Consider the following 22,898-nt stretch of genomic DNA (forward strand, 5'->3'; position numbering starts at 1 on the left):
CCTCGTCCAAAGCCTGTAGGGTGGTGAGGTGGGATAAATCGATGATACTTAAAATGACATTGATCCGCAAGAGGAAATCAGCGGGGCTGTTCTCTGTGCCTTTGATGTAGCGTACGTCCACAGTAAATTGAGAGACCAGGTCAAAGTGGTGGAAACGTCAGGGAAAAGGATCCTCTGGCGAGTTGCAGAAGGCATTTGCCAGTAGTTTGTGATCAGTCAGAATGAAGAAAGGACGGCCCTCGATGTCAGTGCGGAAATGTTTGACGGCCTCATACACTGCCAGAAGCTCTCTATCAAAAGCAGAATATTTCTACTGTGCTGTAGAGCTGTAGACAGTTTTTTGGAGAAGAAATGAAGTGGTGAAACTGTGTCGCCTTTACTCTGTTGTAATACTGGCCCGACCGCGATGTCACTGGCGTCCGTAGTGCTGAACAAATCAGCAGACAGATCAGAGTGGGCGAGTACGACTGCGTGAGCTACAGTTGTTTTAAGAGCACTGAAAGCCTCTAGCATGGGTTCGGTTCAATGGACTGGTTTAATGCCCGAAATTTGTTTGTCAGAGAGTGAGTCCATCAGCGGGGCCTGCACAGCGGCGGCAGGAGGTAGATGATGGAAGTAGTAATTTATAGTACCTAGGAAACTTTTGAGCTCTTTGTACATAGCTGGTGGTGGCAACGATGTGATAGCCTGCACGAGGGATTTGGGAGGCTGTATTCCGTCTGCAGAGACAGTGTAACCCAGAAATGTCACAGAAGACTGACACAATTGTAATTTTCCTTTGATGACCTCTACACTGTTGGATGCCAAAGTCTGGAGGACTTGGAATAAATTATCTTTGTGGTCTTCAATCGATTTGCTGAAAATGAGTATGTCATTCAGGTATGCGAAGCAGAACTCGAATCGTTGTAAGAGTCAATGAAACGTTGCCACGTTTGTGCCACATTCTTTAAACTGAATGGCATGATGTTGTACTGGAACAAACCGAGCGGCGTGATGATCTCAGTCTTTGGAGTGTCTTCTGGCGCTACGGGAATCTGGTGATAAGCACATTTGCAGTCAATCACACTGAAAATTGTGGTGCCCGATAACATATGAGTGAAATCATTTATGTTTGGCATGGGGTAATTGTCCATGACAATGCGAGGATTTAAATGTCTGTAATCACCACACATTTGAAAAGAATAGTTGTGCTTGGTGACGAGGTGAAATGATGAAGACTAATTGCTGTCCAATGGCTGTAGAATGCCTGCCTCCAGAAGTTCGTTTATTTGCTGCCGGGCCGTGCGCAACTTAATGGGGTTGAGGTGTCTAACCTTGTGTCTAATAGGAGGGCCGGCAGTGGTAATTATCTTGTGTGTCATTTCGTCAGTGATGTAAGAGACTGAGAACTGCACACGAGGCTGAGTAACATTCTGACGTGGAGTTTTGGGACGAGTGGGACGCAATGAGGCGTAGGCGGTAGCACGAATGGGAAAAGGCAGCACGAAAGTCACATGCCTATTATGCAAGCATGGCGTGCGCTTGTTTGTAGAGGTCGGCTGCACACGCAGCTCGGAACAGAGTGGGGTGCGCAGCGACTGTCTGTTGTTAACTTTGCCTTAGGTAACCGGCGTGGGCGAGAGAGGCACTGGTGTCACGCGAGGGACAGTGATGGCTGCCGGGTTGCTGGGCTGGCATGCGAGAGAGGGGGAATGTTTATTAACAAGCGGGGCAGCTGCCTGCGTGGTGGGCGTGGTCGTGTTGCGTGAGCGACTGTTATTAGAGACACTGTTTGAAACACGAGGCACTGCGCATAGTGGGCGCTTGGGCAGTGCGGAGGTCACTGAATGCGAATTGTCACAGGCAATGAATGTTTTTGAAGTAACCTGATGAGTGTTCGAACTGATGCTTGACAATGAAGTTCGATCTGGTGAAGGAACTGCGGATTGCAGCTGCAACAGTGAAGTGTGAGTCGCAGCGAGCTCGTTGTAAGTGTGAGCAATGCGTTGTTTCAGCTTGTCATTCTCCCGATGGAGGTGCACCGCTGAGTCGTATTCTGAAAGTAGGTTAGTGATGCAGGTCACAATCTTGCCCACGAGAGCAGAACACTCACAAACTAAATCCCACGTTGCGGCAGAAACGGCACGAGGAGTATGAGTGCCCGAGCCCATTATCTGAGTGTTAGACAGGTGGTGTTACACAGAACACTGTACTATGTTTTTGGTGAGAGCTTGTAATGGGACAAAAAATCCAAACCAAGAATTGGTTCGTCGATGTCGGCGATGTATTTGGTCCACAGGAAATGGAGAGAAGGGGATAGGGTACCATCACTTTCACAGAACCGACAGTTTGTAACATTGATGCATTGACAGCTCATAGGAGAGACTTCGGCAGTGAAAAGTTGGTAGGAGCCAACGATCAAGGTATGATAGACACCTCAGCACCAGTGTCAATTAGGTAGACAAACTCCGAAGAAATGTCTGTCACGTATGAATGACCACTCGGCTGAGGGGACGAGTGGACGGAGTGCAATGTTAGGGGATGCCTGTGAAGTTCCCCGCAGGACTCGGCTTCATTTAGTTCCTGCAGTTGGCGTTTGGTTGTTGGCAAGGTAACCTGCACTTCTTGACCTCAGCCCCAAAAATCTTGTGCTACCAACAGTATGGATGAGCCGGATGTGGCGGTGACTGTGATAGCGAGGGAGGCTTGTCCTCGTTGATCTGTTCTGATATGTAAACCGGGATGTATGGAGCATGGGCAAGTCTTGAGTGTTCATAAGAGGAGAGAGTGAACGAGTACTGCCTGGTGGCATAGAAGGCGTGGAAGTGGAACGAGCCCTGCCCCTGCCTGCAGATGGCCGGTAAACAGGAGGTGTAGTGTCACACAGCGATGAGGGATGAGCTGGATGTTTCTGGCGCAAGAGCACATACAGCTAATCTGTGATACATAGGCGAGAACCAACAGATTCAAAAGAGTGCGGCAGTAGGTGTATCTGTAGGTCGGTAGGTAACTTGGCAGACCATGCTGCCCACAGAGTGACATCTGGCATTGAGTGTTCACTCACAAGTAACCTGAGGCAGTACCAAAGTTGTGACGGAGTGAGGTCCCCCAGGTGCTCCTCGTACAGAATCTTAATTATCAATTCATGTGTTGAGCAGGAAAGTTGGTCCAATATCGTTTTATTGGTGAACTCGTAGTTCGGTGGTGGTGGAGGGGAAAGTAGGAGATCACAAATTAAATCCAAGTGGTTGTGAAGGTATGTGACCAAACATAGGAACTTGGAGTTGTCATCAGTCACTTGATGCAGCTCAAAGAGGTGCTCCACCAGTGTGAACCATGAAACTGGATTGTCCTTGTATAGGGGAGGTAGCTTGGGTAGGTGGCCTGGAGGTGGAGATGAAGGTGGCTTTGGCGTGTCTTGGAAGGCCTGCGGTCCTGCTGCACAAGAGTTCATGCCGGGATCTGGCATCACCGGAGTGGAAGTGTTACTATCACACACGTTGAGAACAATGGCTGGTTGTAATGTGTCTGAAGACGCCCGAAAACACAATGCGGTAGGCACGGTCGGTACCGTGGGAGCGAACGGGCGAGCGGTGGGTGATGAGGGCCCGAAAACTGGACTGGAAATTGCAGGAATAGCACTGACATTGTCCAACTCAGAAATGACATGGAAGGCCGGCACGGCTGACGCAGACGGTGGGGAGGGGGGGGGGGGGGGTGGCCTGGAGCTTAAAGTGGCAACAATAAGAGTTTTTCATGCCCTCTGGCCATGCACCCTTCGTGGTAGGACCATAAAACACTGGTGGAACCTGTTGGCAGTCATACTGTCATAGTACAACATTGCTGGGTGAAGAGGCTATTTTGGGTGCACTTGTACCCACATGGTCATGAAACTGGGCTGCCAATCCAGTGGTTTGTTGTGGCGACTGGATGCATAAAAATGTCTGTTACTGATTTGTGAGGAAGGCAAGGCTGGCGTAGCTTGGTAATAGTTGACTGCATGTGCGTTTTGCACAAATGGTGGCGTTGCACACAACACTACTGTAACTGACGTCGTGGCACGTAGAGGATCAAAGCATGTGTGCAAATTTCGGTCCCTTTGAACTTCGTATGAGTGATCAATCATCACACTATTTAGTAGATCGTCCACTTCACTTTTCACTTGTTGTTGTGCGTAATCCAGCGAAACAAAGCCTGAGTCCATTGTTTGAGGTAACTGTGTAACACTCGGTCATTGTGGAGTTGCTAAAGTAGAGGTTATCCTTGTCGAAGATCGTAGATCATTGTCTGTTAGCTGCGAAATAACCAATGGCTGAAGGTTATGTTGGCCTGGTCGTAAGAGCTAGGCCTCAAAATCTTCATAAAGAATGTTCGGTGATGTAGCCATGGCATCATACGTGAAACCTGTTGATTCTATACGACCGGTGCGGAAGTCATGGAAGACATAGAACTTTTTTGTCCAGGGTCACCAATATGGGATTCTGGATAAAGATCGTAATATACGTAAGAAACAGTTCCCAAGTTTTCTATTTACAAATATATTTTACCACAGAGACTGATACACAGGAACACTGCATGAAGTACAAAGGCAGACTGAATTAAACATGGGGGCTTGTCACAGCAGTTAATATTCCAAAGGTTGAAATTTGTGTGGTCAATGTGGCCTATCAATGCCACAACATAATCGTTTCTTACTCTTTCAAGATCGCAGCCTGCTACGACTTCCTGAATTTTCGCACCATGTTTCATGATTCCACAAACATCAGCACTATTAAAACTGGTTTTTACCATTTTGGCCATACCTCTTCCATGACTGTCTGCAAAAATATGAATGCGCATTTTTTTTTTTTTTTTTTTTTTTTATTCACAGCAGAAATTTCTCTTCTCAACGCCAGAAGTTCAGGCTTTGGCAAATCAAACGTAACTTTTTCATTACAATTTACACTTTTTGGAACATTTGCCAAGATCGCTTTAACATTCGAATTCAGCTTTAGTTCTGACTCACTCACTGGAAAACTGTTACTAGAACAGAGTATTTTAAATTTGTTTACTTTCTCAATCTTTGTATCATTTACTGTCGGTGGCAGCCTTGTGTCTAATGCATTCCATTTGTTGGATACTTTCTTCCATTCTGCCAAATTGTCGGCATTCTTTTTCGGTAGATCATACATGTTTTGCTTCGATTTCAGTTGCATATTTTCGTACTTCAGGCAGTTGTTTTCTCTTCTGTGGCCATTGATTACACATTGTAAAGTTGAAATACATTCATTATATTTAGCAATTTCACTTTTGCACTTCACAAACGCCATCTTTTTAGCTGCATCGCTATAATTCATTTTAGCAGCAAAATCGCGCACACCCATGTTCACCACCACCTTGACTCCATTTGCTACAGTGTACTGTGTTGATAGTTAATGAAGCCTCAGTTTGATTATGAAAAGTGCACCAACTAAGCCCTCACAAAATTAGACAAAATGCAGTACCTTTGCATTAGAATCTGCATGGGAGCAGTGCCTTCAACATTGGCCAGTGCTCTGCTATTAGAAGCAGAGGATACGGCTCTCCATATGTGGCACAACTTTGCATGTTGCTAGTCATCCAATAGAGAGGTACTTGACAGAGTTCACTTTTTGTCACAAGAATGGGTGAAATATGATGAGGAAAAAACTGAAGCAATTTGATATATGGTCCATAGCGCTTAAGTTTTAAGAAACAATGTAGTTCTCTAGAGAAGACTGTTGCTGACGTATGTGTAGTGAACTAACATTATATCAGTATTTTTATAGGGCAGGAGCCCTATGTTCTAGATATATAATTTGACATGAGAAATTATAATAACAAATAATTACAGAATACCTGTTGAACCCAATTTAGAAGTTTCACTGATTTGTCTTTTTCTCCCTGTCATGACAGTCATTGGGTATTACAAAAAGTTAACTAAAGATCTTTCTCTGCAATGACTCTGTAATTAAAAGGCCATTAAACCTGATCTCTCTTCCTTCTGAATGCACCCATGTTAACTAATACTCAGAATCATATCATGCATTGTCACTATCCGATACTTGATTATCACACCTTGCCGCATCACGGCATCAGTCGTAAACATTGAATTATTCCCTGATCTGAGTACACTGTGGTTAGATTACGACCACCATTACTTTTCAGTTTTGAATTGTTTCTTTCTGATTTAATGTTCAGGCTAACTAGGTAGTTCTTCTTATCGAGGATTTCTCCATGGCAGCTGCATCTGTGCTGGAAATCTCAAACTCTTATTTATTTTGAACTCCCTGCCAAGTAATAAAAGCAATTTGTATTAAGTCCAATTATATTACTCCTTCAAGTACAGTGAGATAACACTCTTTAAGAACATGAATTCACGTCTGAACAATGACATTACATGCTTTCTGTATGAGGCTGATATTTGACAGTTCAGTTCTGATCCAACAGGTAGAATCAAAACTTCTTTTCTTCTGTGATATCACTCTGATTGTCACAGAAGGTGCCATTCCATGGTGCAGTTCACTTCTTTGAGCTGGGACTTGACTGCATAGAGTAAGTGCCCCACCAGTGCTTGGCAAAACCTGCCGTCATCACACCAACTTGACGAGGCACGGTGTCCATCAGCACATGCACAAATAATAGTTAACTGCCCAACAGTTTGTGGAACTAAATTGAATAATTAATAAAAATATTTTCAGTGTGGCAATGATCAATTGTCAGCCAAGCAGATGTGTAACACATCACTTTACCAAAGCAACGCATTACACAACATATCCCCGCTCTTAGCCAAAATGATATTGCCACAACTTTACTACGTAAGATAACAAAAATAAATTAAAAACCATTAACATATAGTGTTTGGTACTAAGAATTATTTCATATAATTCCATTTTAACTCCTTTAATCATGACATCATCATACAATTACTTAACTATTACTGGTGGACTACCCACAAAGTATCAGCAACCACTGATCATGGCCATGTATTTGATCTCAAAGTGCACAAAAGTAAATCTGAAATTCATCAGCGATGATTTTCCATGGACATGCCATGGGTGTTTACGTGACAAAATGGCCGATCTTTTAAGTGTAGTGGGCTTAAAAAACAAAATTATGAAGCATCTACAAAGTGACATTGAAACACAAAAAAAACAGAAATATTGGCTATAAAGAAAGAAAATAGTAGATTAATACATGAAAAGCAGTCCCGTGTATATGAAATAAATCAAACAGAAAAGCAAGATCGCAAAAATACACAGGCGCCAACAAACCCTAAAAACAACAACACATCTAGTGTTTCTGATGTCACAATAAACTCAGCAAGCCAAAACCCTGTAGATAAATATAAATGGAAGATGGCGACATACAATGAAAGAAAAGAAAAGACCACAACTATGCAGGGGATGAAAATGAGTTTCTAATAATTGGCAATTTGCTGCTGAAAAATATCACTGTCCCCAACAGCAAAATTGATGTCAGACCAGGAATTAGACTGTAACAACTCGGCAAACATTTTGAAAATTGGTAAATTCAAACAGACAAATACAAAACCAGATCCTGAAACCAAGACTAATTACAGTTGTGTCTTTAAACACTTTGGAACAAATTCGTTAAGAAGCAGCAGCGAAGATGAAACTATTAACGAAACAAGAAATGTGAGTCATTCAGCAAGAAGTGTCTATGCAGGATCCCAGCTGATACTTAGCAGAATCATAAAAAGGAGGTCAGTCAGTGACAAACATACCTCAAAAATAAATTATGCTCTCGAAGAACAATATGATTGTCTTGGGGTAGTTTTCGTAAACCCAAACAAATTTCTGTCAAAACTGCCTAGGAAAGGATGGTATTCATTTAAACTGATCAGGGTCTGTAAAATTCAGTAGTGTGTTTACAAATGTCTGCAGAATAACCAGAGGCAAGGGAAAACCATGTGGGCTGATGAGCATGAAAAATCAATTGCTGCAGTGGGGAAAATAAAATACAGGGTGACAATTATTGAACTATATGAAATAAAATTATCATAAATTCTGAATGGTTTGCATTAGAATATTCAAACTGCACATTTTGCCACATGTTATGATGGGAATTAGTATGCACAGTGTGGTGTGATTAAGCGATGGAGCCCACTTTCATTTGGATGTACACAAAATTAGCGCATTTCAGGGTCTGAGAATCTGCATTTTGCTCTAGAGAAGTCTCTTCACCCTCAACCTTTATTACCAATTCTATGTCATTCACCAGCCACAGCTGGACAGACAGCGTCAAGATACCACATTATCAAAATACATGAATACAGCTCTACTATGATAGTAATTTAATTCCGCAAGACGTATTTGAGTTATAAATTAGATTACAATAATATCACAACAATAAAATAGATACAAGTATATAATGAAATTAAATATAACGGTTGCTGTTGGAGTCATGGCACTGAGCTGCAGTTCAAGTATACACTATGCTATTACTAGAGAAGAATTCTTCAATGTTGTAGAAGGGTTGCTCTTTTAGCTTACACAAAATAGTAGTTTTAAACTGCTCCCATGGTAAAGACTGAATGTCATCAGGTAGAGCATTAAACAATTTTAGGGACACCATTGGGAAGCTGTTTTGTGTCTTTGTTAATCGACACCTTGGCATGTCGATACTGTCTTTGTTGCGCGTGCTATATTTGTGAACTTCATTTCACTTCCTGTAGATATCATGGTTCCTCTTTATGTGGAAGAGGCAGTTCAATACATGCTGGCTGTAAACAGTCAGAACTCCTAACCTGGTGAAAATTGGTTTACAGTGGTCTGTTTTTTTTGCTTGAAGTAATGATCCTCATTGCTTTCTTTTGCAGTAAAAGCACATTCTTGCAGCCTGCAGAATGGCCCCAAAAGAACAGCCCATAACTGATGTGGCTGTGGAACATTGCATAGTACACAGTTAGCAGCTACTGTTCTTGTACTATACTTTTCAGCTTCCTCAAGAGGTACAGGACCCATGAAAGTTTGGAACATTTATGTTTGGTGTGCTGTTGCCAGGTTAATTTGGTATCAACGAGAAAGCCGAGAAGTTTAACATCTGCTGCGTTACCCAGTGTTCCTGTATTGCTGGGGCTGCATATAATTCTCTTGAGTTTTTTCTTCATTAATTTTCATTTTGTTCATGATAAACTAGGCCTTAGCTTTGTTGAACAAGACTTCTGTTTGTTGGATTGGCTGTACAACATTCTCTTGTTTTGAGAACAAGGTTGTATCATCCACAAACTGCAAGGTGTGCCCATTGGAGCCTATGTCATTTCTACATATACATCTACATCCATACTCCGCAAGCCACCTGACAGTGTGTGGTGGAAGATAAGGAACAGCAGGGGCCCTATTACTGATCCCTGTGGCACACCATGCTGTAGCTTCTTCTCACCTGAATCAGCTCTTTGCACAGGGACAATCTGTCGTCTGTTTCTCAGGTAGGATTCAAGAGTTTGGAGGACAGATCCCCCTATACAATATGTTTTTAGCTTTCTGAGCAGGGCCGTATGTCGAATGCAGTCAAATGCCTTACTAAGGTCACAGAATACTAGTGCTATAGACTCTTTGTCTTCAAAACCCTTACTTATGTTTGTAACTAAGTCAAGTACAGCTTTTGTTGTTGACCTGCCCTTCCAAAAGCCATGTTTCACATCATAAACGAGACTATTTCCTTCAAAGTAACTTAATAGTTGTTCTTTAATTATTGAATCCATTGGCTTCACTAGTACTGGTATTATAGATATGGGCCTGTAGCTTGACACATCATGTGGACTGCCTTTTTTGTAAACAGGCACTGTGCATGCTACTTTCAGGAAGTCTGGAAATTCTCCTGCATGGAGGCTTTTATTTATTACTACTTTTAATGGCTGTGCAATTTCACTGATTATAGTTTTTAACATAGTAAAAGACATGTCATAAATATCAGGGCTCCCTGAAGATTTGTAGCTATTTACAATTTTTATTATTTCTTTTGGATACACTCTCTTCCACATTACCGTGGTGCATTTATTCTCAAATTTCACAGCTGCTGTAGTATCTATTCCAAAGTCAGGAATTTCATCTATTGTGTTTTCCACTATTTTTATAAAATAGTCATTGAACTCATCTGGACTGCAAGAATTAGAGCAAGAGTTGGGGTTTTTCCTGTGCTCATTAAGCATATCCCCTGCTGCTTTGCAAGGATTGTGAGCTTCTTCAATAAATCTGGCATTTCTTTCCTTGTTTGCTTTTTCTACTTCCTTTCTGTAGATCCTTCTGGTCTGTAAATAACTAGAGTACAGTCTATCCTTAATATCTATACCTTTAGCAGCTTTGACCGTGTAATTTAGTATGTGGACAACACATTTTATTTTGGCTTGTCTAGGAGTATACCACCTCTTTACTTTGTTAGTTTTTTGTCTACATTTTGATTTAGCATTTGAATATCTCTTGGGTTTTAATGGGAAATGTTCATCAAATTTCACTTTAAGGGTCTGGAACATGTGATTGAATGCAGAATTTGGTGGCAATTCATCAATTATTTGGCGCCAATCTATAGAAGACACTGTAGATTTGAAATTATGTAAGCTTTTCTTTGTAATAACTCTATTTCTGAATACATAATTTGAATGCCAGCTGGGAATTTGGTGTGTCCTTACTGAGTTTGCCCATAATTTTATGATTACTGCATGGTGATATGCTAGTATAGGGTCCACCACACTTACTTTGTAGTCCCAACTATTTAGGTTTGTCATAATTTTGTCAAGACTAATAGCTCCTCTTGTTGGCAGAGAGTTTCCTACGAATAGCCCATAGCTGCTTACTAAGTTCATGAAAGCTCTTTCTTTATCATTACCTTCTCCAATATGAATGTTGAAGTCTCCACACAGCAATTTTTGTCCCAAAGTGCACTAGGTGACACATACAGCTTTCCAACTGGTTGAGGAAATTTTCAAAGTTTCCATCTGGCGACCAGCACACAGAAACAACAATTAAGTTGGCATCTGACAGTCCCAAAGCAGCTAATTCTAGCTCTAGATCTACACAAAATTTACTTAAGTCAATTTTATTGGCACTGAGTTTACTATTTACATACACAGCCACACCACCATGGATAGTAGTTTCTCTACACCATGCATTCACCATTTCTAAATATTCAATGTTTCTATAGTATTCTTTTTCCGGTTGGGCTAGCCAGTGTTCACATGTACATAATACATTAGGTCTCACTTCGTCAACAGTGATAATGTATCAAGTTTTGTTCTGAGGCACTGCACATTTACACTCGCTATAACTAAGACAGCATTTTCTTCAATGATATCATTTCCTTTTTCACTGGAGTATTCTTGGGCTTGGAAGTTTATCACACTGGTGCACTGGGCATCCTCTGGAATAAAAAACGTTTTATCACAATGTTCTTCGGCCATATACTGTTGTCCATTATTTTATCTTTTAGGTCGAAATTAACACCAATTTTGAAGCAATTATTTATTCCCTTTGTTTACAATTTTTCAACTGTAAAATTGTTGTGATTGGGGAAAGTGTTCTGTAAGAAGTTAGTTACAGTTTCAGCTGTGGTGCCACCTCTTAGTTTGCTTAGGTGGAACCAGGCTTTCTTTTGCCATACAGCATTCCTATTTCATCGCCAATACCTATTATGGCTTTATTTCTGTTTTTAGTACTGGCATTCACAAACGTTTGTATAGTGGGCTTCAAACACTGTTACCAGATTTTCCATTTTGTAGCACAGTCTTGTAAGATGTTTTGTTTTCTTTTCCTGTGTCTTCAGTGGTTTTGGCCAGTTCATTTTCTTGTTTCACTACAGTTGAATTTCTTCTGCCTCCTCGCTTGTTTTTCACTTCTTGCCAGTCTGTACTGATGCCTTCCGAAGAGTTTTCATCCATCATATTGTTTACGTCTGTATTTGGTTTGTTTCTAATGTGGGGTTGAGTTTCACTGACACACTAATTTTTTACATTTGTACTAGATGCCACTCTAGCAATGTTTGGGTCTTCAACATTATTTCTCATTGGAAAATTACCACTTGATAAATTTGCAGGCTTTTTGCTGTGTGGTGTGCAATTTCCAGTCATTGAATAATTGGTGATATGTTCCTTGATGACATGGTGACTAATGAATGGTGCATGAAGTTTTTGGAAGATGGTTTCATCCCCATTATCCAAAGTGACGCTGATTTCAACAAAATGTGGCTCGTGTTTGATGGAGCTCAACACCGTCAAAGCAGGTGAGTGTTTGGTGTCCCAGAGGAGGACTTTGGGGACAGCATTCTGACTCTGGGGCACCCAGAGGCCACTGGCATTGACCTTGATTGCCCACCATATTCTCCAGATCTGAACATGTGCAACTCTTTTTTGTGGGGTTGTATTAAAGACAAGGTATACAGAAATAACCCCAAAACCATTGCTGAGCTGAAAACAGCCATTCAGGAGGTCATCGACAGCATCTATATTCCAAAACTTCAGCGGGTCATGCAGAACTTCACTATTCATTTGTGCCACATCATTGCCGATGATGGCAGGCTCTAAAATAGCTCTAAGCACTATGGGACTTAACATCTGAGGTCATCAGTCCCCTAGACTTAGAACTACTTAAACCTAACTAACTAAGGACATCACACACATCCATGCCTGAGGCAGGGTTTGAACCTGCTACCGTAGCAGCAGCGCGGTTCCGAACTGAAGCGCCTATAACCGCTCGACCACAGTGGCCGGCTGGATGGCAGGCATATTGAACATCTCATAACCTGAATCTGAATATCTGTAGTGACGTTTACATGTTGAATAAAGTTGTTTTCTTCATATAGTTCAGTAATTGTCACCCTGTATAAGCACCACACAAGAAAGGAGGGACCACAGAATATGCTGAAAGTCAGATAGCCAAACTGACGATAAAGGATTATATCTTATGCAGTTACTTCTGTGGATCTAAACATAAAGGTGGTGGAGTTTCCATACATATTAAAACAGGAAAGCCCCTAAAGACTGCAAACAGTAAATGACCGAGATTACGAATAGCTAGAGAAAAAGAATGAAATTACTGGTGTAGTGACTGATGACTTTAGATTGTTATGTGTGTACAGAATTGTTATGTGTGTACAGACCACCAAGTGGCAAAATTAGCATCTTTCTGAAAAAAACTGCCAACTTACTAAGAATGAATACTAAGAAAAACATTGTTATATGTGGATATTTCAATACCGATATGGGAAAGGAATCAAAAACAATACAAGATTTTGAAGAATTGTGAATACAGTACAATATGGAGGCAACAATATCGCACCAACAAGAATGACTTCTCAAAGTCACACAGTTATTGACTTCATCTTTACTAATATTAATAGGTATAACTATGAGTCAGATGTAGTCCAAACAGAAGTATCTTCAGAACCAATACAAACAACCAAAGAAATCAAGAACATCAGTGAACAAAATATTAACATTTTTAGAATATTATTAAGCAGGGAAACCTGGAATGAAACCCTACAGGTGCAGAATGTAAACAAAAAGTATCATGCACCAATCAAACACCATTTTAATGTAGCATTCCCCAAAGTAAAGAGACAAGGAAAGCCACAGGATCAGACAAAGTAGATTACCAGTGAAATAATAACATTGTGCAGGAAGCTGCAGGATAAGAGACAGAGGGCTGAAGCTCAAAATTATAAATTGCTGTGAAAGAAGCATAGAAAAATAATAAAAGAGACAACAGCAAGAGCAACGAATGCCACCACAATGAACTAGGCAGCTTGCAATGCAATTAATAGTGAAAGAAAGAAAAATGCTGGATCGAACAAAGAAACAGATATCAAATCAATGAAAATAGACAACACAGTGGTTACAGATGGTAGGGAAATAGCTAACGTACTCAATGATGACTATGTAAATGTGGTAGGCAACTTAAAACAGGGGAAAAAAGAGTTACTAAGCTAACCATGTTCTTGAAACCAGTCACAGAAGATGAACTGAGGAATACTATACAAAAACTGAAGTCCAAGAAATTGGCTGGTAATGATCAAATATAGAATCATATAATAAAGCAAGTATGTGAGCAAGTAATCTCACCATTGATCTCTTTCAGAGATGCAATTTTTCTAGAAAAACTGAAGATAATGAGGGTAGTGCCAGTGTACAAGAAAGGGGATAAGGATGACCCCAAGAACTAGAGGCTACTTTCACTGATATCACATTTCTCAATAATCCTGTAAATGCTTACATACACGCACCAACAAAAGTTTTGCATCACCTTGGTTCTGAGAGTTCCGGAACATTTACAGAAAACTGGAATAGAGATCAACATAAATATTATTTCCGCCCTTTTTATTGCTTACGAAAACCACACACTGCATGTTGTACCACCATACAGCAAGACCTTCAGGGGTGGTGGTCCAGACTGCTGTATGCATTGGTACCTCTAGTACCAAGTAACATGTCCTCTTGCATTGGTACATGCCTGTATTCATCGTGGCATACTATCCACAAGTTCATTAAGGCACTGTTGGTCCAGATTGTCCCATTCCTCAATGGCAATTTGGTGTAGATCCCTCAGAAAGGTTGGTGGGTCTTGAAATCCATAAACAGCCCTTTTCAAGTCATTTAAAAGATGTGCACAATGGGGGCACAAATTGTCATCCATGAAGACAAATACCTTGCCAATATGCTGCTAATATGGTTGCACTATCAGTTGGAGGATGGCATTCACATATTGTACAGCCATTATGGCACCTTCCATGACCACCAGCGGCATACGTTGGCCCTGCATAATGCCACCCCAAAACATCAGGGAACCTCCAGCTTGCTACCTTCACTGGACAGTGTGTTGAAGGCATTCAGTCTGACCAGTCTGCCTCCAAACACATCTCTGTCGATTGTCTGGTTGAAGGCATATGCGATACTGATCAGTGAAGAGAACATGATGCCAAAATGAGCAATCCATTTGGCTTGTTGTTGGGCCAATCTTTACCGTATTGCATGGTGTCATGGTTGCAATGATGGACCTAGCCATGGATGTCGGGAGTGATGTTATGCATCATGCAGCCTATTGCGCACAGTTTTAGTCATAACACAACGTCCTGTGGCTGCACAAAAAGCATTATTCAACATGGTGGTGTTGCTGACAGGGTTCCTCTGAGCCATAATCCGTAGATAGCAGTCGTCCACCACAGTAGTAGCCCTGGGGCAGCCTGAGCGAGACATGTCATCGACAGTTCCTGTCTCTCTGGTTCTCCTCCATGTCCGAACAGCATCGCTTTGGTTCACTCCAAGATGCCTGGACACTTCCCTTGTTGAGAGCCCTTCCTGGCACAAAGTAACAATGCAGACACAATTGAACTGTGGTATTGACCATCTAGGCATGTTTGAACTGCAGACAATACGAGCCGTGTACCTCCTGCCTGGTGGAATGACTGGAACTGAACGGCTGTCAGACCCCCTCCATCTAATAGGTGCTGCTCATGCATGGTCATTTACATCTTTGGGTGGGTTTAGTGACATCTCTGAACAGTCAAAAGGACTGTGTCCATGATAGATATCCACAATCAATGTCTATCTTCAGGAGTTGTGGGAACTGGGGTGAAGCAAAACTTGTTTTGATGTGTGTATAATAGATTAGTTGATTATCTGGACAAATGCAACATTCTTATACCATCACAGAATGGTTTCAGAAAGAGTAAATCTACAGAACCCGTGATTGACAGTCTGACAGGCTATAATATTTAATATACAGTCCCTAGATGAAAGCCGGCCGGAGTGGCCAAGCGGTTCTAGGTGCTACAGTTTGGAACCGCGCGACCGCTACGGTCGCAGGTTCGAATCCTGCCTCGGGCATGGATGTTTGTGATGTCCTTAGGTTAGTTAGGTTTAAGTAGTTCTAAGTTCTAGGGGACTGATGACCTCAGCAGTTAAGTCCCATAGTGCTCAGAGCCATTTGAACCTAGATGAAAAACAAGTTGTATCTGCAATGTTTCTGGGTCTCTCTCAAGCTTTTGACACTACTGGCCATGATATACTGATAAGAAAATTGGAAAAGTATGGTGTTTGAGTGCAAGCAGGTGAGTGGATAGAATCATACTTATGCAACAGGTAACAATATGTACCTGCAGGGAGTGCATATCAGTCAGAAACCAAAGACATCAAATATGGAGTGCCACAGAGATCCATAGTGGGGCCATTGCTGTTTCTCTATTGCCTGAAGAGAAGTAAACTAAACTAACCTCCTCCTGAACAGGCCATGAAGGCCCAATGGTACTGACCAGCTGCCCTGACATCCTCAGCCCATAGGCCTCACTGGATGTGGATATGGAGGGGCATGTGACCAGCACACCGCTCTTCCAGCCGTATGTCGGTTGCCGAGAGCAGAGCCACTACTTCTCAATCAAGAAGCTCCTCAGTTTGCTTCACAAGAGCTGAGTGCTCCCCGCTTGACAACAGTGCTCAGCAGACTGGATGGTCACCCAACCAAGTGCTAGCTCAGCCTGACAGTGCTTAACTTCGATGAGCTGACAATAACCAGTGTTACCACTGCGGCCAGGCCATTGGCTGACTGAAGAGAAGGAAGAAGAAATTGTGTGCAGATGACACAACAATATTGAACAATGACCAAAATGGGGTACAGTTTGAGAGAAGAACATACGTATCTCCAAACACCACAGTCCTGAATGAGATTTTCACTCTGCAGTGGAGTGTGCGCTGTTATGAAACTTCCTGGCAGATTAAAACTGTGTGCCGAACTGAGACTCGAACTCGGGACCTTTGCCTTATGCGGGCAAGTGCTCTACCAACTGAGCTACGCGAGCACGACTCACGCCCCGTCCTCACAGCTTTACTTCTGCCAGTACCTCGTACCCTACCTTCCAAACTTAACAGAAGCTCTCTTGCGAACCATGCAGAACTAGCACTCCTGAAAGAAAGGATATTGCGGAGACATGGCTTAGCCACAGCCTGGGGGATGGATCCAGAATGTGAGGATGGGGCGTGAGTCGTGCTTGGGTAGCTCAGTTGGTAGAGCACTTGCCCGCGAAAGGCAAATGTCCCGAGTTCGAGTCTCGGTCTGGCACACAGTTTTAATCTGCCAGGAAGTTTCATATCAGTGCACACTCCACTGCAGAGTGAAAATCTCATTCTGGAAACATCCCCCAGGCTGTGGCTAAGCCATGTCTCCGCAATATCCTTTCTTTCAGGAGTGCTAGTTCTGCATGGTTCGCAGGAGAGCTTCTGTTAAGTTTGGAAGGTAGGAGACGAGGTACTGGCAGAAGTAAAGCTGTGAGGACGCGGTGTGAGTCATGCTTGGGTAGCTCAGTTGGTAGAGCACTTGCCCGTGAAAGGCAAAGGTCCCGAGTTCGAGTCTCAGTCCGGCACACAGTTTTAATCTGCCAGGAAGTTTCACCACAGTCCTGAAAAATGGATTTTTTGTAAACCTAAAAAAGACTATGTATGCAGTTATCAGAAATGAAGAGAAGGCTGTGCATTTGGGTTTAGAAGTGATAAAATGAGACTGGAAGAAGTAGAATCCACTAGATACTTAGGTATTACTGTGGATAATGAGCTGAAATAGAAGCAATATATTAATTCTGTCTGTAAGCATTTCAGCTCCAACATATTCATAATGAGGCACCTATCACAGTACGTAAACAGCTTCTGTGCACAGTATATCATGGACTCTTCAAACCATACGTTCAGTGAGGCACGATAGTGTGGGGAAACTCAAAAATTTAAGAAATAAGAAGGGTGTTCACATTACACACACACACACACACACACACACACACACACACACACACACACTAGGAATGAGGATCATATTAAAAAGAAGACTTTTGAAACATGCAGAAACTGCTTTAAAAGACTAGGCATCTTAATTTTACATCCTTGTACATAAATAAAACTATAACACATAGCACAAAAGATACTGCAGACTGGACTACAAATGCTAGTGTACACGCCCACAACACATGGAAGAAGAATGACATGTGAAGCATACCCTAATGATAGAAAATGCTTGAAAAAAGACTCCAGTACTCAGGTATCAAGTTACTAAGAAGGTTGCCTAAAAACTGCATGTTAATGTATATGACACTAAGTTTTCAAAGAACTTCAAAGATTTTCCGGTGGAAAAGAAATTTTACAGTGCTGAAGAGTACTTATCACATTAAATTTGAATATATTGTTACCAAACGAAAGCACTGGCAGGTTGTAATGGTCGCCTGGTCATATATATAGCTAATTGCTATAATCACACTATTTCACTCCCATTTACTGAGCTTGTTAGCACTTGATGTTAGGTTGGCGCCATTAAAATGCATTGTGTTGTGGTAATCGCTGCTACTTGCTGGATCGCTGCTGTGTCTCGATGCTGATGCTGGCTCTAAATCTGGTTGTCTAGGGTTAAAAACATGAGGTCCCATGTTTTTTATATGCTTTTGATGATAAAGAACGAGCGAAACCAACAAATATGTAAACTTCAAATATTTATTACTCTGGTGGCCATCTTAATTCCACTGTCCACCAAAGACCATGACACAACACAAAGTAGTATTACATGTTCTTTGCATTGTTTATCCACCTCAAACAATAACACACAAACACACTTTACCAAAGTGACATTCCGACTGCCTCCCGACCGTTCTTGCTGCTTGTATTTATAACAATGTCAAAGAACTACTAAAAAGAGATATAGTTTACAAGTCACATGTACATCTGTTATCATAATTTGTGCAGAAAAGTTATTAATTTGCATCGAGTGACATAATTTAACATGTTATTAAAATGACAGACAGATTTGTTGACTTGACAGAATAATTCTTTGTTACAAAAAGACCGTTTTTTAGAAGTTTGTCAATTGACTTCTCTAATTTGCATAAATAAGTAAATAACATGAATTATTAAGAATTACATTGGTTTTCGTCTAAAATAGGATTGATTACGTGAATACTGAGTGAAAACGCTCCTAGTGAACAAATAGGTTTCACTGGGTGATTTTTATTTAAGGAGATCCAAAATACCTAAGTTGGCCCCTATTTTTCGTACTTCTTATTAATTATTTAAGATGAACTTAGTGTTTTTACATGATGACATTTGCTGTATCAGTGATCAAGTGATATAAACTTTTGTGTGGGTCAGTTACTCAGTATAATTTAATGGTTTGACTGTTTATGCAGACATGTTATGCAATCATTGTTAACATACACAATAACTTTTCTATAATCATAAATACTCGTTAAACTGGTTGAATTTGGAGGGTATCACATACTTCGGTACAGTAAAGCCTTTAATATTGTCCGTTACAAGGTTGATAGACACACAAACAAACACACAAAATTCAAGCTTTCGCAACCAACGGTTGCTTCATCAGGAAAGAGGGAAGGAGAGGGAAAGACGAAAGGATGTGGGTTTTAAGGGAGAGGGTAAGGAGTCATTCCAATCCCGGGAGCGGAAAGACTTACCTTAGGGGGAAAAAAGGACAGGTATACACTTGCACACACACACGTATCCATCCACACATACACAGACACAAGCAGACATTTGTAAAGGCAAAGAGTTTGGGCAGAGATGTCAGTCGAGGCGGAAGTACAGAGGCAAAGATGTTGTTGAAAGACAGGTGAGGTATGAGCGGCGGCAACTTGTAATTAGCGGAGGTTGAGGCCTGGCGGATAACGAGAAGAGAGGATATATTGACGGGCAAGTTCCCATCTCCGGAGTTCTGACAGGTTGGTGTTAGTGGGCAGTATCCAGATAACCCGGACCGTGTAACACTGTGCCAAGATGTGCTGGCCATGCACCAAGGCATGTTTAGCCTCAGGGTGATCCTCATTACCAACAAACACTGTCTGCCTGTGTTCATTCATGCAAATGGACAGTTTGTTGCTGGTCATTCCCACATAGAAAGCTTCACAGTGTAGGCAGGTCAGTTGGTAAATCACGTGGGTGCTTTCACACGTGGCTCTGCCTTTGATCGTGTACACCTTCCGGGTTACAGGAGTGGAGTAGGTAGGGGTGGGAGGGTGCATGGGACAGGTTTTACACTGGGGGTGGTTACAAGGGTTGGAGCCAGAGGGTAGGGAAGGTGGTTTGGGGATTTCATAGGGATGAACTAAGAGGTTACGAAGGTTAGGTGGACGGTGGAAAGACACTCTTGGTGGAGTGGGGAGGATTAGTCTGATCCAGTCCCGGAAAGTATCCTGTCACAAGTGGGGCACTTTTGGGGTTCTTCTGTGGGAGGTTCTGGGTTTGAGGGGATGAGGAAGTGGCTCTGGTTTTTTGCTTCTGTACCAGGTCGGGAGGGTAGTTGCAGGATGCGAAAGCTGTTTTCAGGTTGTTGGTGTAATGGTTCAGGGATTCCGGACTGGAGCAGATTCGTTTGCCACGAAGACCTAGGCTGTAGGGAAGGGACCGTTTGATGTGGAATGGGTGGCAGCTGTCATAATGGAGGTACTGTTGCTTGTTGGTGGATTTGATGTGGACGGACGTGTGAAGCTGGCCATTGGACAGATGGAGGTCAATGTCGAGGAAAGTGGCATGGGATTTGGAGTAGGACCAGGTGAATCTGATGGAACCAAAGGAGTTGAGGTTGGAGAGGAAACTCTGGAGTTCTTCTTCACTGAGTCCAGATCATGAAGTTGTCATCAATAAATCTGTACCAAACTTTGGGTTGGCAGGCCTGGGTAACCAAGAAGGCTTCCTCTAAGTGACCCATGAATAGGTTGGCATATGTGGGGGCCTTCCTGGTACCCATGGCTGTTCCCTTTAATTGCTGATATGTCTGGCCTTCAAAGAAGTATGAAAGCACCCATGTGATTTACCAACTGACCTGCCTACACTGTGAAGCTTTCTATGTGGGAATGACCAGCAACAAACTGTCCATTCACATGAATGGACACAGGCAGACAGTGTTTGTTGGTAATGAGGATCACCCTGTGGCTAAACATGCCTTGGTGCACGGCCAGCATATCTTGGCACACCAATCTGTCAGAACTCCGGAGATGGGAACTTGCCCTTCAGTATATCCACTCTTCTCGTTATCCGCCCGGCCTCAACCTCCGCTAATTACAAGTTGCCGCCACTCATACCTCACCTGTCTTTCAACAACATCTTTGCCTCTGTACTTCCGCCTCGACTGACATCTCTGCCCAAACTCTTTGCCTTTACAAATGTCTGCTTGTGTCTGTATATGTGTGGATGGATACGTATGTGTGTGCGAGTGTATACCTGTCCTTTTTTCCCCCTAAGGTAAGTCTTTCCGCTCCCGGGATTGGAATGACTCCTTACCCTCTCCCTTAAAACCCACATCCTTTCGTCTTTCCCTCTCCTTCCCTCTTTCCTGATGAAGCAACCATTGGTTGCGAAAGCTTGAATTTTGTGTGTTTGTTTGTGTGTCTATCAACCTGCTAGCGCTTTCGTTTGGTAAGTCTCATCATCTTTGTTTTTTGAATCAATGATGGTAGAATGTAATGATGGTAGAATGTAAGAAAAAAGGTTAGGAAGTATGTGATAATGAATGTTTTCTATTTTTGATGTGCCCTATATTACATGTACATTCACTGTACACCTTTTAATCCTACAGGATAAAATAATATTCAACACAATTCAAGTATGATCAAGGTCACACAAACTTTGCTGTAAAGTAATCATTCCTTCAATATAAATTTAAATTCTTGAAGTAAGTTATGCTCTTAATAAATGTTTTGATCATAAATTACTGTTACATTTCTTTAATTAAAAAAGAAAGAAAGCTGAGGACTAGCCACTGAGGGTGCTGGAAACTCGTTGCACCTTTGCACCTCAAGTGTAATTATCAGTACTTTGGTGAAGCAGAATGAATATATTCTTTGTTGAATCATGCTCATCAGACATCAAGCAAATGTCATTTCCTGTTATTGATTGATCATTTCTGTAACTTCTTCTGGCTAATAAACTAAAATTCTAGCAAAAACTTAGGCTTGATAGCCATACCTCTTGCTTGGTTTTTACTTACAGTTAATAAGACAAAGCAGGAAAATCAGCTAAATTATTTACACTAAATTAACCCCCCCCCCCCCCCCCCCACACACACACCTCAAAAAATGTATATAATCAAACCATGTAGGTTACCATAGACATTGTTAGATTTTAAACAGTATGTATGTTACTACTAGCAAGCAAGAGTAATTACATTTTCCAAACCTTTTGTTGCTTACGTACTATACTCCTTTACTCTTTATTTTCTGTGTTATGAAAAGCTCACAAATATCAGACATTAGCATCCTTATTTCCTTACCAAATCAGTGTATGAATAGGTCACACAACACAGGTGGGTTCTGTTACTTTGTCACCTCAGAAAAGCCCCAAAACTAATAGTACGCTACTTCTATAGAAATCATCAAACACACCTCTTTCCCTAAAATAAAAATCCCAATTTCACAGTGATGGTGTTCTGTATATCAGTTATACTTCATTGATGCATAGGTCATCCTTTATCGGGTTCTCCTACCCTATTTATTACATCATTCACATATGTAACAGTACAGTAACCCGTTTAATACTGCAGATTGCCTTCTCTTTTCTTTTTCTCCTTTATTTTAAGGCAACTTACTGCTATTGTACCTAGAACCCATACCTGATTACTTAGCTTCTTTATCTGCTGTTTCCCAAGTGTGTACTCCTGCATTTGTCTTAATGTACCCAAAACTTATTTTTGTTCATACAAATGTATTTGGCTGATGTGGCTTTTAATGCCTCTATGCAGCTTCCATCTGGATTCCAGTTGTATCTTGCCTGGAAGTGTACCCTCCCTTTTTCCCCCAATGGTTGTAACACCACTAACAGTCAATATTAATCTATTTAACTTTAAAAAAATTAATAATTTCATCAATGTAATCTTGTTATAGTTTTATAGTAACAACACTGATGGAATGGCATATGACATAATGTACTTATGAGA

Source organism: Schistocerca cancellata, chromosome 8 (assembly GCF_023864275.1).
Source record: "Schistocerca cancellata isolate TAMUIC-IGC-003103 chromosome 8, iqSchCanc2.1, whole genome shotgun sequence".
Classification (NCBI taxonomy): Eukaryota; Metazoa; Arthropoda; class Insecta; order Orthoptera; family Acrididae; genus Schistocerca; species Schistocerca cancellata.